The sequence below is a fragment of the Schistocerca gregaria genome, unplaced genomic scaffold (genome assembly GCF_023897955.1).
Source record: "Schistocerca gregaria isolate iqSchGreg1 unplaced genomic scaffold, iqSchGreg1.2 ptg001040l, whole genome shotgun sequence".
Taxonomy (NCBI): Eukaryota; Metazoa; Arthropoda; class Insecta; order Orthoptera; family Acrididae; genus Schistocerca; species Schistocerca gregaria.
The window spans coordinates 59,219-72,059 of NW_026062387.1; the positions used below are offsets into that span (position 1 = coordinate 59,219).

The window sequence follows — 12,841 nt, forward strand, 5'->3', positions numbered from 1 at the left end:
ATACCTGCCGGGTAGCACGTCACACAGTACTCGTTTGGGTTGGGTGGCCCCATACAGAATCTCTCCATGATGCCTAATGTATTCCTAACGTCACACTCGTCACGTACTTCACTTTTATGTCAAAATCCTTTCTGAGAGGTAAAGAAATTGCATGACAACATGAAGAGCTAGTGGCGTCAAAATTAACGCACATACTTTATGTGACTCAAAAGCCGAACGAGTTACTTTCCGACGTTGTTTTAGATGTGCAAGTGATAGTCAAAACTCGCTGTGTCGGCACTCTGCCGACCATTTCGCTAGTTAACACCGGTCTTGTTGTGTGTGTTTCAAGCTCAAGAGCATCTCCAAGCAAAAAATGGTCAACAGCAACATTCAGACGGTTTCGTACTGCTCAATTGCTACATTAAAACGTTATGTTTCTTTTTCAGAACTGGAAAAACACAAGCGTGACAGCATACGAACCTGTAATCTTCAGATCCGAAGTCCGACGCTTTATCCATTAGGCCACACGGTCACTGACGACCAACATTTACATGTATACGACTCATCTCGAAACGCTCACACCCCTGAGGATTTGTGTTTTCGTTCTACACAGCCGCTGCCCCTTGCTCTTTCCCACCCATTCGTTACATTCAACCTCTGACGAGACCGACCAAATATAGACTGTGAAACAAGACCACACACTTTGTGCATTCGGAATCGAAGGCAGGGCGTCCCTCGCCGCATTTGCCACGATTGCCATTTGCTACTTCTGCAGAAGCGGCGACGACGACGACGACGACGACGACGACGACGACGACGACGAATATCGCGAGAGGCTCTGAGATATGTGAGAAATACATCTATAAAATGTAATTCAGACTGCCTCGTCCCACCTTATGCTGTACCGCTTTGGCAAATGCTTTATCTGCGCCATTTGCCTTAATCGCATCTGAGAGTAATTCTTAAAAAAACGCCTGTCGCTAATTGTTCGTCATCACAGGTACTGTTTGCTATACGGCCACGACGCGCAACTGATTTCCAAAATTCATCTTTCTCCTGTGAGGATGGAACTTACGACCCCTGGTTTATTAGACCATTGCTCTACCACTGAGCTAAAGAGGCGCGGCCTAGCGGTACTCTTGGGTACTTCGTCCTTACGGTCGTCTGCATCATCAGACTTTAGCTGACAACACTTCATATTACCGGCTAATATTTGCAGCTATGGCGACAAATTACTGCTTGGCTACACATCTGACACGTAACCGATGTGCTCTCCAAACAACAACACTTGCATTTCAGAACATGTCTTTCACACATGTCTACAAAATCACCTTCACCTTCAAATACAGCTTCCTTGCGACTGACAGAGACGTAGGCAAAGTTTAAAGTTGCTATTTCCATTAAATCTCGTTAATCAGAAAAACGGTAATTTACACCTGCAGCGGAACAAAACTCCGTTCCGCCCAGCGTCTGGCTCGAACCCACGACCCTGGGATTAAGAGTCTGACGCTCTACCGACTGAGCTAGCCGGCTACCTCGGTGAATACCTGCCGGGTAGCACGTCAAACAGTACTCGTTTGGGTTGGGTGGCCCCATACAGAATCTCTCCATGATGCCTAATGTTTTCCTAACGTCACACTCGTCACGTACTTCACTTTTATGTCATAATCCTTTCTGAGAGGTAAAGAAATTGCATGACAACATGCAGAGCTAGTGGCGTCAAAATTAACGCACATACTTTATGTGACTCAAAAGCCGAACGAGTTACTTTCCGACGTTGTTTTAGATGTGCAAGTGATAGTCAAAACTCGCTGTGTCGGCACTCTGCCGACCATTTCGCTAGTTAACACCGGTCTTGTTGTGTGTGTTTCAAGCTCAAGAGCATCTCCAAGCAAAAAATGGTCAACAGCAACATTCAGACGGTTTCGTACTGCTCAATTGCTACATTAAAACGTTATGTTTCTTTTTCAGAACTGGAAAAACACAAGCGTGACAGCACTCGAAACTGTAACCTTCAGATCCGAAGTCCGACGCCTTATCCATTAGGCCACACGGTCACTGACGACCAACATTTACATGTATACGACTCATCTCGAAACGCTCACACCCCTGAGGATTTGTGTTTTCGTTCTACACAGCCGCTGCCCCTTGCTCTTTCCCACCCATTCGTTACATTCAACCTCTGACGAGACCGACCAAATATAGACTGAGAAACAAGACCACACACTTTGTGTATTCGGAATCGAAGGCAGGGCGACCCTCGCCGCATTTGCCACGATTGCCATTTGCTACTTCTGCTGAAGCGGCGGCGGCGGCGACGACGACGACGACGACGACGACGACGAATATCGCGAGAGGCTCTGAGATATGTGAGAAATACATCTATAAAATGTAATTCAGACTGCCTCGTCCCACCTTATGCTGTACCGCTTTGGCAAATGCTTTATCTGCGCCATTCGCCTTAATCGCATCTGAGAGTGATTCTTAAAAAAACGCCTGTCGCTAATTGTTCGTCATCACAGGTTCTGTTTGCTATACGGCCACGACGCGCAACTGATTTCCAAAATTCATCTTCCTCCTGTGAGGATGGAACTTACGACCCCTGGTTTATTAGACCAGTGCTCTACCACTGAGCTAAAGAGGCGCGGCCTAGCGGTACTCTTGGGTACTTCGTCCTTACGGTCGTCTGCATCATCAGACTTTAGCTGACAACACTTCATATTACCGGCTAATATTTGCAGCTATGGCGACAAATTACTGCTTGACTACACATCTGACACGTAACCGATGTGCTCTCCAAACAACAACACTTGCATTTCAGAACATGTATTTCACACATGTCTACAAAATCACCTTCACCTTCAAATACAGCTTCCTTGCGACTGACAGAGACGTAGGCAAAGTTTAAAGTTGCTATTTCCATTTAATCTCGTTAATCAGAAAAACGGTAATTTACACCTGCAGCGGAACAAAACTCCGATCCGCCCAGCGTCTGGCTCGAACCCACGACCCTGGGATTAAGAGTTTGACGCTCTAGCGACTGAGCTAGCCGGCTACCTCGGTGAATACCTGCCGGGTAGCACGTCACACAGTACTCGTTTGGGTTGGGTGGCCCCATACAGAATCTCTCCATGATGCCTAATGTTTTCCTAACGTCACACTCGTCACGTACTTCACGTTTATGTCATAATCCTTTCTGAGAGGTAAAGAAATTGCATGACAACATGCAGAGCTAGTGGCGTCAAAATTAACGCACATACTTTATGTGACTCAAAAGCCGAACGAGTTACTTTCCGACGTTGTTTTAGATGTGCAAGTGATAGTCAAAACTCGCTGTGTCGGCACTCTGCCTACTTTTTCACTAGTTAACACCGGTCTTGTTGTGTGTGTTTCAAGCTCAAGAGCATCTCCAAGCAAAAAATGGTCAACAGCAACATTCAGACGGTTTCGTACTGCTCAATTGCTACATTAAAACGTTATGTTTCTTTTTCAGAACTGGAAAAACACAAGTGTGACAGCATTCGAACCTGTAATCTTCAGATCCGAAGTCCGACGCCTTATCCATTAGGCCACACGGTCACTGACGAACAACTTTTACATGTATACGACTCATCTCTAAACGCTCACACCCCTTAGGATTTGTGTTTTCGTTCTACACAGCCGCTGCCCCTTGCTCTTTCCCACCCATTCGTTACTTTCAACCTCTGACGAGACCGACCAAATATAGACTGTGAAACAAGACCACACACTTTGTGCATTCGGAATCGAAGGCAGGGCGTCCCTCGCCGCATTTGCTACGATTGCCATTTGCTACTTCTGCAGAAGCGGCGGCGACGACGACGACGACGACGACGACGACGACGACGAATATCGCGAGAGGCTCTGAGATATGTGAGAAATACATCTATAAAATGTAATTCAGACTGCCTCGTCCCACCTTATGCTGTACCGCTTTGGCAAATGCTTTATCTGCGCCATTTGCCTTAATCGCATCTGAGAGTAATTCTTAAAAAAACGCCTGTCGCTAATTGTTCGTCATCACAGGTACTGTTTGCTATACGGCCACGACGCGCAACTGATTTCCAAAATTCATCTTTCTCCTGTGAGGATGGAACTTACGACCCCTGGTTTGTTACACCAGTGCTCTACCACTGAGCTAAAGAGGCGCGGCCTAGCGGTACTCTTGGGTACTTCGTCCTTACGGTCGTCTGCATCATCAGACTTTAGCTGACAACACTTCATATTACCGGCTAATATTTGCAGCTATGGCGACAAATTACTGCTTGGCTACACATCTGACACGTAACCGATGTGCTCTCCAAACAACAACACTTGCATTTCAGAACATGTCTTTCACACATGTCTACAAAATCACCTTCACCTTCAAATACAGCTTCCTTGCGACTGACAGAGACGTAGGCAAAGTTTAAAGTTGCTATTTCCATTAAATCTCGTTAATCAGAAAAACGGTAATTTACACCTGCAGCGGAACAAAACTCCGATCCGCCCAGCGTCTGGCTCGAACCCACGACCCTGGGATTAAGAGTCTGACGCTCTACCGACTGAGCTAGCCGGCTACCTCGGTGAATACCTGCCGGGTAGCACGTCACACAGTACTCGTTTGGGTTGGGTGGCCCCATACAGAATCTCTCCATGATGCCTAATGTTTTCCTAACGTCACACTCGTCACGTACTTCACTTTTATGTCATAATCCTTTCTGAGAGGTAAAGAAATTGCATGACAACATGCAGAGCTAGTGGCGTCAAAATTAACGCACATACTTTATGTGACTCAAAAGCCGAACGAGTTACTTTCCGACGTTGTTTTAGATGTGCAAGTGATAGTCAAAACTCGCTGTGTCGGCACTCTGCCGACCATTTCGCTAGTTAACACCGGTCTTGTTGTGTGTGTTTCAAGCTCAAGAGCATCTCCAAGCAAAAAATGGTCAACAGCAACATTCAGACGGTTTCGTACTGCTCAATTGCTACATTAAAACGTTATGTTTCTTTTTCAGAACTGGAAAAACACAAGCGTGACAGCATACGAACCTGTAATCTTCAGATCCGAAGTCCGACGCTTTATCCATTAGGCCACACGGTCACTGACGACCAACATTTACATGTATACGACTCATCTCGAAACGCTCACACCCCTGAGGATTTGTGTTTTCGTTCTACACAGCCGCTGCCCCTTGCTCTTTCCCACCCATTCGTTACATTCAACCTCTGACGAGACCGACCAAATATAGACTGTGAAACAAGACCACACACTTTGTGCTTTCGGAATCGAAGGCAGGGCGTCCCTCGCCGCATTTGCCACGATTGCCATTTGCTACTTCTGCAGAAGCGGCGACGACGACGACGACGACGACGACGACGACGACGACGAATATCGCGAGAGGCTCTGAGATATGTGAGAAATACATCTATAAAATGTAATTCAGACTGCCTCGTCCCACCTTATGCTGTACCGCTTTGGCAAATGCTTTATCTGCGCCATTTGCCTTAATCGCATCTGAGAGTAATTCTTAAAAAAACGCCTGTCGCTAATTGTTCGTCATCACAGGTACTGTTTGCTATACGGCCACGACGCGCAACTGATTTCCAAAATTCATCTTTCTCCTGTGAGGATGGAACTTACGACCCCTGGTTTATTAGACCATTGCTCTACCACTGAGCTAAAGAGGCGCGGCCTAGCGGTACTCTTGGGTACTTCGTCCTTACGGTCGTCTGCATCATCAGACTTTAGCTGACAACACTTCATATTACCGGCTAATATTTGCAGCTATGGCGACAAATTACTGCTTGGCTACACATCTGACACGTAACCGATGTGCTCTCCAAACAACAACACTTGCATTTCAGAACATGTCTTTCACACATGTCTACAAAATCACCTTCACCTTCAAATACAGCTTCCTTGCGACTGACAGAGACGTAGGCAAAGTTTAAAGTTGCTATTTCCATTAAATCTCGTTAATCAGAAAAACGGTAATTTACACCTGCAGCGGAACAAAACTCCGTTCCGCCCAGCGTCTGGCTCGAACCCACGACCCTGGGATTAAGAGTCTGACGCTCTACCGACTGAGCTAGCCGGCTACCTCGGTGAATACCTGCCGGGTAGCACGTCACACAGTACTCGTTTGGGTTGGGTGGCCCCATACAGAATCTCTCCATGATGCCTAATGTTTTCCTAACGTCACACTCGTCACGTACTTCACTTTTATGTCATAATCCTTTCTGAGAGGTAAAGAAATTGCATGACAACATGCAGAGCTAGTGGCGTCAAAATTAACGCACATACTTTATGTGACTCAAAAGCCGAACGAGTTACTTTCCGACGTTGTTTTAGATGTGCAAGTGATAGTCAAAACTCGCTGTGTCGGCACTCTGCCGACCATTTCGCTAGTTAACACCGGTCTTGTTGTGTGTGTTTCAAGCTCAAGAGCATCTCCAAGCAAAAAATGGTCAACAGCAACATTCAGACGGTTTCGTACTGCTCAATTGCTACATTAAAACGTTATGTTTCTTTTTCAGAACTGGAAAAACACAAGCGTGACAGCACTCGAAACTGTAACCTTCAGATCCGAAGTCCGACGCCTTATCCATTAGGCCACACGGTCACTGACGACCAACATTTACATGTATACGACTCATCTCGAAACGCTCACACCCCTGAGGATTTGTGTTTTCGTTCTACACAGCCGCTGCCCCTTGCTCTTTCCCACCCATTCGTTACATTCAACCTCTGACGAGACCGACCAAATATAGACTGAGAAACAAGACCACACACTTTGTGTATTCGGAATCGAAGGCAGGGCGACCCTCGCCGCATTTGCCACGATTGCCATTTGCTACTTCTGCTGAAGCGGCGGCGGCGGCGACGACGACGACGACGACGACGACGACGAATATCGCGAGAGGCTCTGAGATATGTGAGAAATACATCTATAAAATGTAATTCAGACTGCCTCGTCCCACCTTATGCTGTACCGCTTTGGCAAATGCTTTATCTGCGCCATTCGCCTTAATCGCATCTGAGAGTGATTCTTAAAAAAACGCCTGTCGCTAATTGTTCGTCATCACAGGTTCTGTTTGCTATACGGCCACGACGCGCAACTGATTTCCAAAATTCATCTTTCTCCTGTGAGGATGGAACTTACGACCCCTGGTTTATTAGACCAGTGCTCTACCACTGAGCTAAAGAGGCGCGGCCTAGCGGTACTCTTGGGTACTTCGTCCTTACGGTCGTCTGCATCATCAGACTTTAGCTGACAACACTTCATATTACCGGCTAATATTTGCAGCTATGGCGACAAATTACTGCTTGACTACACATCTGACACGTAACCGATGTGCTCTCCAAACAACAACACTTGCATTTCAGAACATGTATTTCACACATGTCTACAAAATCACCTTCACCTTCAAATACAGCTTCCTTGCGACTGACAGAGACGTAGGCAAAGTTTAAAGTTGCTATTTCCATTAAATCTCGTTAATCAGAAAAACGGTAATTTACACCTGCAGCGGAACAAAACTCCGATCCGCCCAGCGTCTGGCTCGAACCCACGACCATGGGATTAAGAGTTTGACGCTCTAGCGACTGAGCTAGCCGGCTACCTCGGTGAATACCTGCCGGGTAGCACGTCACACAGTACTCGTTTGGGTTGGGTGGCCCCATACAGAATCTCTCCATGATGCCTAATGTTTTCCTAACGTCACACTCGTCACGTACTTCACGTTTATGTCATAATCCTTTCTGAGAGGTAAAGAAATTGCATGACAACATGCAGAGCTAGTGGCGTCAAAATTAACGCACATACTTTATGTGACTCAAAAGCCGAACGAGTTACTTTCCGACGTTGTTTTAGATGTGCAAGTGATAGTCAAAACTCGCTGTGTCGGCACTCTGCCTACTTTTTCACTAGTTAACACCGGTCTTGTTGTGTGTGTTTCAAGCTCAAGAGCATCTCCAAGCAAAAAATGGTCAACAGCAACATTCAGACGGTTTCGTACTGCTCAATTGCTACATTAAAACGTTATGTTTCTTTTTCAGAACTGGAAAAACACAAGTGTGACAGCATTCGAACCTGTAATCTTCAGATCCGAAGTCCGACGCCTTATCCATTAGGCCACACGGTCACTGACGAACAACATTTACATGTATACGACTCATCTCTAAACGCTCACACCCCTTAGGATTTGTGTTTTCGTTCTACACAGCCGCTGCCCCTTGCTCTTTCCCACCCATTCGTTACTTTCAACCTCTGACGAGACCGACCAAATATAGACTGTGAAACAAGACCACACACTTTGTGCATTCGGAATCGAAGGCAGGGCGTCCCTCGCCGCATTTGCTACGATTGCCATTTGCTACTTCTGCAGAAGCGGCGGCGACGACGACGACGACGACGACGACGACGACGAATATCGCGAGAGGCTCTGAGATATGTGAGAAATACATCTATAAAATGTAATTCAGACTGCCTCGTCCCACCTTATGCTGTACCGCTTTGGCAAATGCTTTATCTGCGCCATTTGCCTTAATCGCATCTGAGAGTAATTCTTAAAAAAACGCCTGTCGCTAATTGTTCGTCATCACAGGTACTGTTTGCTATACGGCCACGACGCGCAACTGATTTCCAAAATTCATCTTTCTCCTGTGAGGATGGAACTTACGACCCCTGGTTTGTTACACCAGTGCTCTACCACTGAGCTAAAGAGGCGCGGCCTAGCGGTACTCTTGGGTACTTCGTCCTTACGGTCGTCTGCATCATCAGACTTTAGCTGACAACACTTCATATTACCGGCTAATATTTGCAGCTATGGCGACAAATTACTGCTTGGCTACACATCTGACACGTAACCGATGTGCTCTCCAAACAACAACACTTGCATTTCAGAACATGTCTTTCACACATGTCTACAAAATCACCTTCACCTTCAAATACAGCTTCCTTGCGACTGACAGAGACGTAGGCAAAGTTTAAAGTTGCTATTTCCATTAAATCTCGTTAATCAGAAAAACGGTAATTTACACCTGCAGCGGAACAAAACTCCGATCCGCCCAGCGTCTGGCTCGAACCCACGACCCTGGGATTAAGAGTCTGACGCTCTACCGACTGAGCTAGCCGGCTACCTCGGTGAATACCTGCCGGGTAGCACGTCACACAGTACTCGTTTGGGTTGGGTGGCCCCATACAGAATCTCTCCATGATGCCTAATGTTTTCCTAACGTCACACTCGTCACGTACTTCACGTTTATGTCATAATCCTTTCTGAGAGGTAAAGAAATTGCATGACAACATGCAGAGCTAGTGGCGTCAAAATTAACGCACATACTTTATGTGACTCAAAAGCCGAACGAGTTACTTTCCGACGTTGTTTTAGATGTGCAAGTGATAGTCAAAACTCGCTGTGTCGGCACTCTGCCTACATTTTCACTAGTTAACACCGGTCTTGTTGTGTGTGTTTCAAGCTCAAGAGCATCTCCAAGCAAAAAATGGTCAACAGCAACATTCAGACGGTTTCGTACTGCTCAATTGCTACATTAAAACGTTATGTTTCTTTTTCAGAACTGGAAAAACACAAGTGTGACAGCATTCGAACCTGTAATCTTCAGATCCGAAGTCCGACGCCTTATCCATTAGGCCACACGGTCACTGACGAACAACATTTACATGTATACGACTCATCTCTAAACGCTCACACCCCTTAGGATTTGTGTTTTCGTTCTACACAGCCGCTGCCCCTTGCTCTTTCCCACCCATTCGTTACATTCAACCTCTGACGAGACCGACCAAATATAGACTGTGAAACAAGACCACACACTTTGTGCATTCGGAATCGAAGGCAGGGCGTCCCTCGCCGCATTTGCTACGATTGCCATTTGCTACTTCTGCAGAAGCGGCGGCGACGACGACGACGACGACGACGACGACGACGACGACGACGACGACGACGACGAATATCGCGAGAGGCTCTGAGATATGTGAGAAATACATCTATAAAATGTAATTCAGACTGCCTCGTCCCACCTTATGCTGTACCGCTTTGGCAAATGCTTTATCTGCGCCATTTGCCTTAATCGCATCTGAGAGTAATTCTTAAAAAAACGCCTGTCGCTAATTGTTCGTCATCACAGGTACTGTTTGCTATACGGCCACGACGCGCAACTGATTTCCAAAATTCATCTTTCTCCTGTGAGGATGGAACTTACGACCCCTGGTTTATTAGACCATTGCTCTACCACTGAGCTAAAGAGGCGCGGCCTAGCGGTACTCTTGGGTACTTCGTCCTTACGGTCGTCTGCATCATCAGACTTTAGCTGACAACACTTCATATTACCGGCTAATATTTGCAGCTATGGCGACAAATTACTGCTTGGCTACACATCTGACACGTAACCGATGTGCTCTCCAAACAACAACACTTGCATTTCAGAACATGTCTTTCACACATGTCTACAAAATCACCTTCACCTTCAAATACAGCTTCCTTGCGACTGACAGAGACGTAGGCAAAGTTTAAAGTTGCTATTTCCATTAAATCTCGTTAATCAGAAAAACGGTAATTTACACCTGCAGCGGAACAAAACTCCGTTCCGCCCAGCGTCTGGCTCGAACCCACGACCCTGGGATTAAGAGTCTGACGCTCTACCGACTGAGCTAGCCGGCTACCTCGGTGAATACCTGCCGGGTAGCACGTCACACAGTACTCGTTTGGGTTGGGTGGCCCCATACAGAATCTCTCCATGATGCCTAATGTTTTCCTAACGTCACACTCGTCACGTACTTCACTTTTATGTCATAATCCTTTCTGAGAGGTAAAGAAATTGCATGACAACATGAAGAGCTAGTGGCGTCAAAATTAACGCACATACTTTATGTGACTCAAAAGCCGAACGAGTTACTTTCCGACGTTGTTTTAGATGTGCAAGTGATAGTCAAAACTCGCTGTGTCGGCACTCTGCCGACCATTTCGCTAGTTAACACCGGTCTTGTTGTGTGTGTTTCAAGCTCAAGAGCATCTCCAAGCAAAAAATGGTCAACAGCAACATTCAGACGGTTTCGTACTGCTCAATTGCTACATTAAAACGTTATGTTTCTTTTTCAGAACTGGAAAAACACAAGCGTGACAGCATACGAACCTGTAATCTTCAGATCCGAAGTCCGACGCTTTATCCATTAGGCCACACGGTCACTGACGACCAACATTTACATGTATACGACTCATCTCTAAACGCTCACACCCCTTAGGATTTGTGTTTTCGTTCTACACAGCCGCTGCCCCTTGCTCTTTCCCACCCATTCGTTACATTCAACCTCTGACGAGACCGACCAAATATAGACTGTGAAACAAGACCACACACTTTGTGCATTCGGAATCGAAGGCAGGGCGTCCCTCGCCGCATTTGCTACGATTGCCATTTGCTACTTCTGCAGAAGCGGCGGCGACGACGACGACGACGACGACGACGACGACGACGACGACGAATATCGCGAGAGGCTCTGAGATATGTGAGAAATACATCTATAAAATGTAATTCAGACTGCCTCGTCCCACCTTATGCTGTACCGCTTTGGCAAATGCTTTATCTGCGCCATTTGCCTTAATCGCATCTGAGAGTAATTCTTAAAAAAACGCCTGTCGCTAATTGTTCGTCATCACAGGTACTGTTTGCTATACGGCCACGACGCGCAACTGATTTCCAAAATTCATCTTTCTCCTGTGAGGATGGAACTTACGACCCCTGGTTTATTAGACCATTGCTCTACCACTGAGCTAAAGAGGCGCGGCCTAGCGGTACTCTTGGGTACTTCGTCCTTACGGTCGTCTGCATCATCAGACTTTAGCTGACAACACTTCATATTACCGGCTAATATTTGCAGCTATGGCGACAAATTACTGCTTGGCTACACATCTGACACGTAACCGATGTGCTCTCCAAACAACAACACTTGCATTTCAGAACATGTCTTTCACACATGTCTACAAAATCACCTTCACCTTCAAATACAGCTTCCTTGCGACTGACAGAGACGTAGGCAAAGTTTAAAGTTGCTATTTCCATTAAATCTCGTTAATCAGAAAAACGGTAATTTACACCTGCAGCGGAACAAAACTCCGTTCCGCCCAGCGTCTGGCTCGAACCCACGACCCTGGGATTAAGAGTCTGACGCTCTACCGACTGAGCTAGCCGGCTACCTCGGTGAATACCTGCCGGGTAGCACGTCACACAGTACTCGTTTGGGTTGGGTGGCCCCATACAGAATCTCTCCATGATGCCTAATGTTTTCCTAACGTCACACTCGTCACGTACTTCACTTTTATGTCATAATCCTTTCTGAGAGGTAAAGAAATTGCATGACAACATGAAGAGCTAGTGGCGTCAAAATTAACGCACATACTTTATGTGACTCAAAAGCCGAACGAGTTACTTTCCGACGTTGTTTTAGATGTGCAAGTGATAGTCAAAACTCGCTGTGTCGGCACTCTGCCGACCATTTCGCTAGTTAACACCGGTCTTGTTGTGTGTGTTTCAAGCTCAAGAGCATCTCCAAGCAAAAAATGGTCAACAGCAACATTCAGACGGTTTCGTACTGCTCAATTGCTACATTAAAACGTTATGTTTCTTTTTCAGAACTGGAAAAACACAAGCGTGACAGCATACGAACCTGTAATCTTCAGATCCGAAGTCCGACGCTTTATCCATTAGGCCACACGGTCACTGACGACCAACATTTACATGTATACGACTCATCTCGAAACGCTCACACCCCTGAGGATTTGTGTTTTCGTTCTACACAGCCGCTGCCCCTTGCTCTTTCCCACCCATTCGTTACATTCAACCTCT

General features: G+C 46.3%; 1 non-coding gene across 1 annotated transcript; it reads right to left on the reverse strand.

Annotated features, from left to right (window-relative positions):
• Positions 1 to 2,554: 2,554 nt before the first annotated feature.
• Trnai-aau (transfer RNA isoleucine (anticodon AAU)) lies at positions 2,555 to 2,626 on the reverse strand. The gene has a single exon. It is a non-coding gene; the product is annotated as a tRNA-Ile (tRNA).
• Positions 2,627 to 12,841: the final 10,215 nt, after the last annotated feature.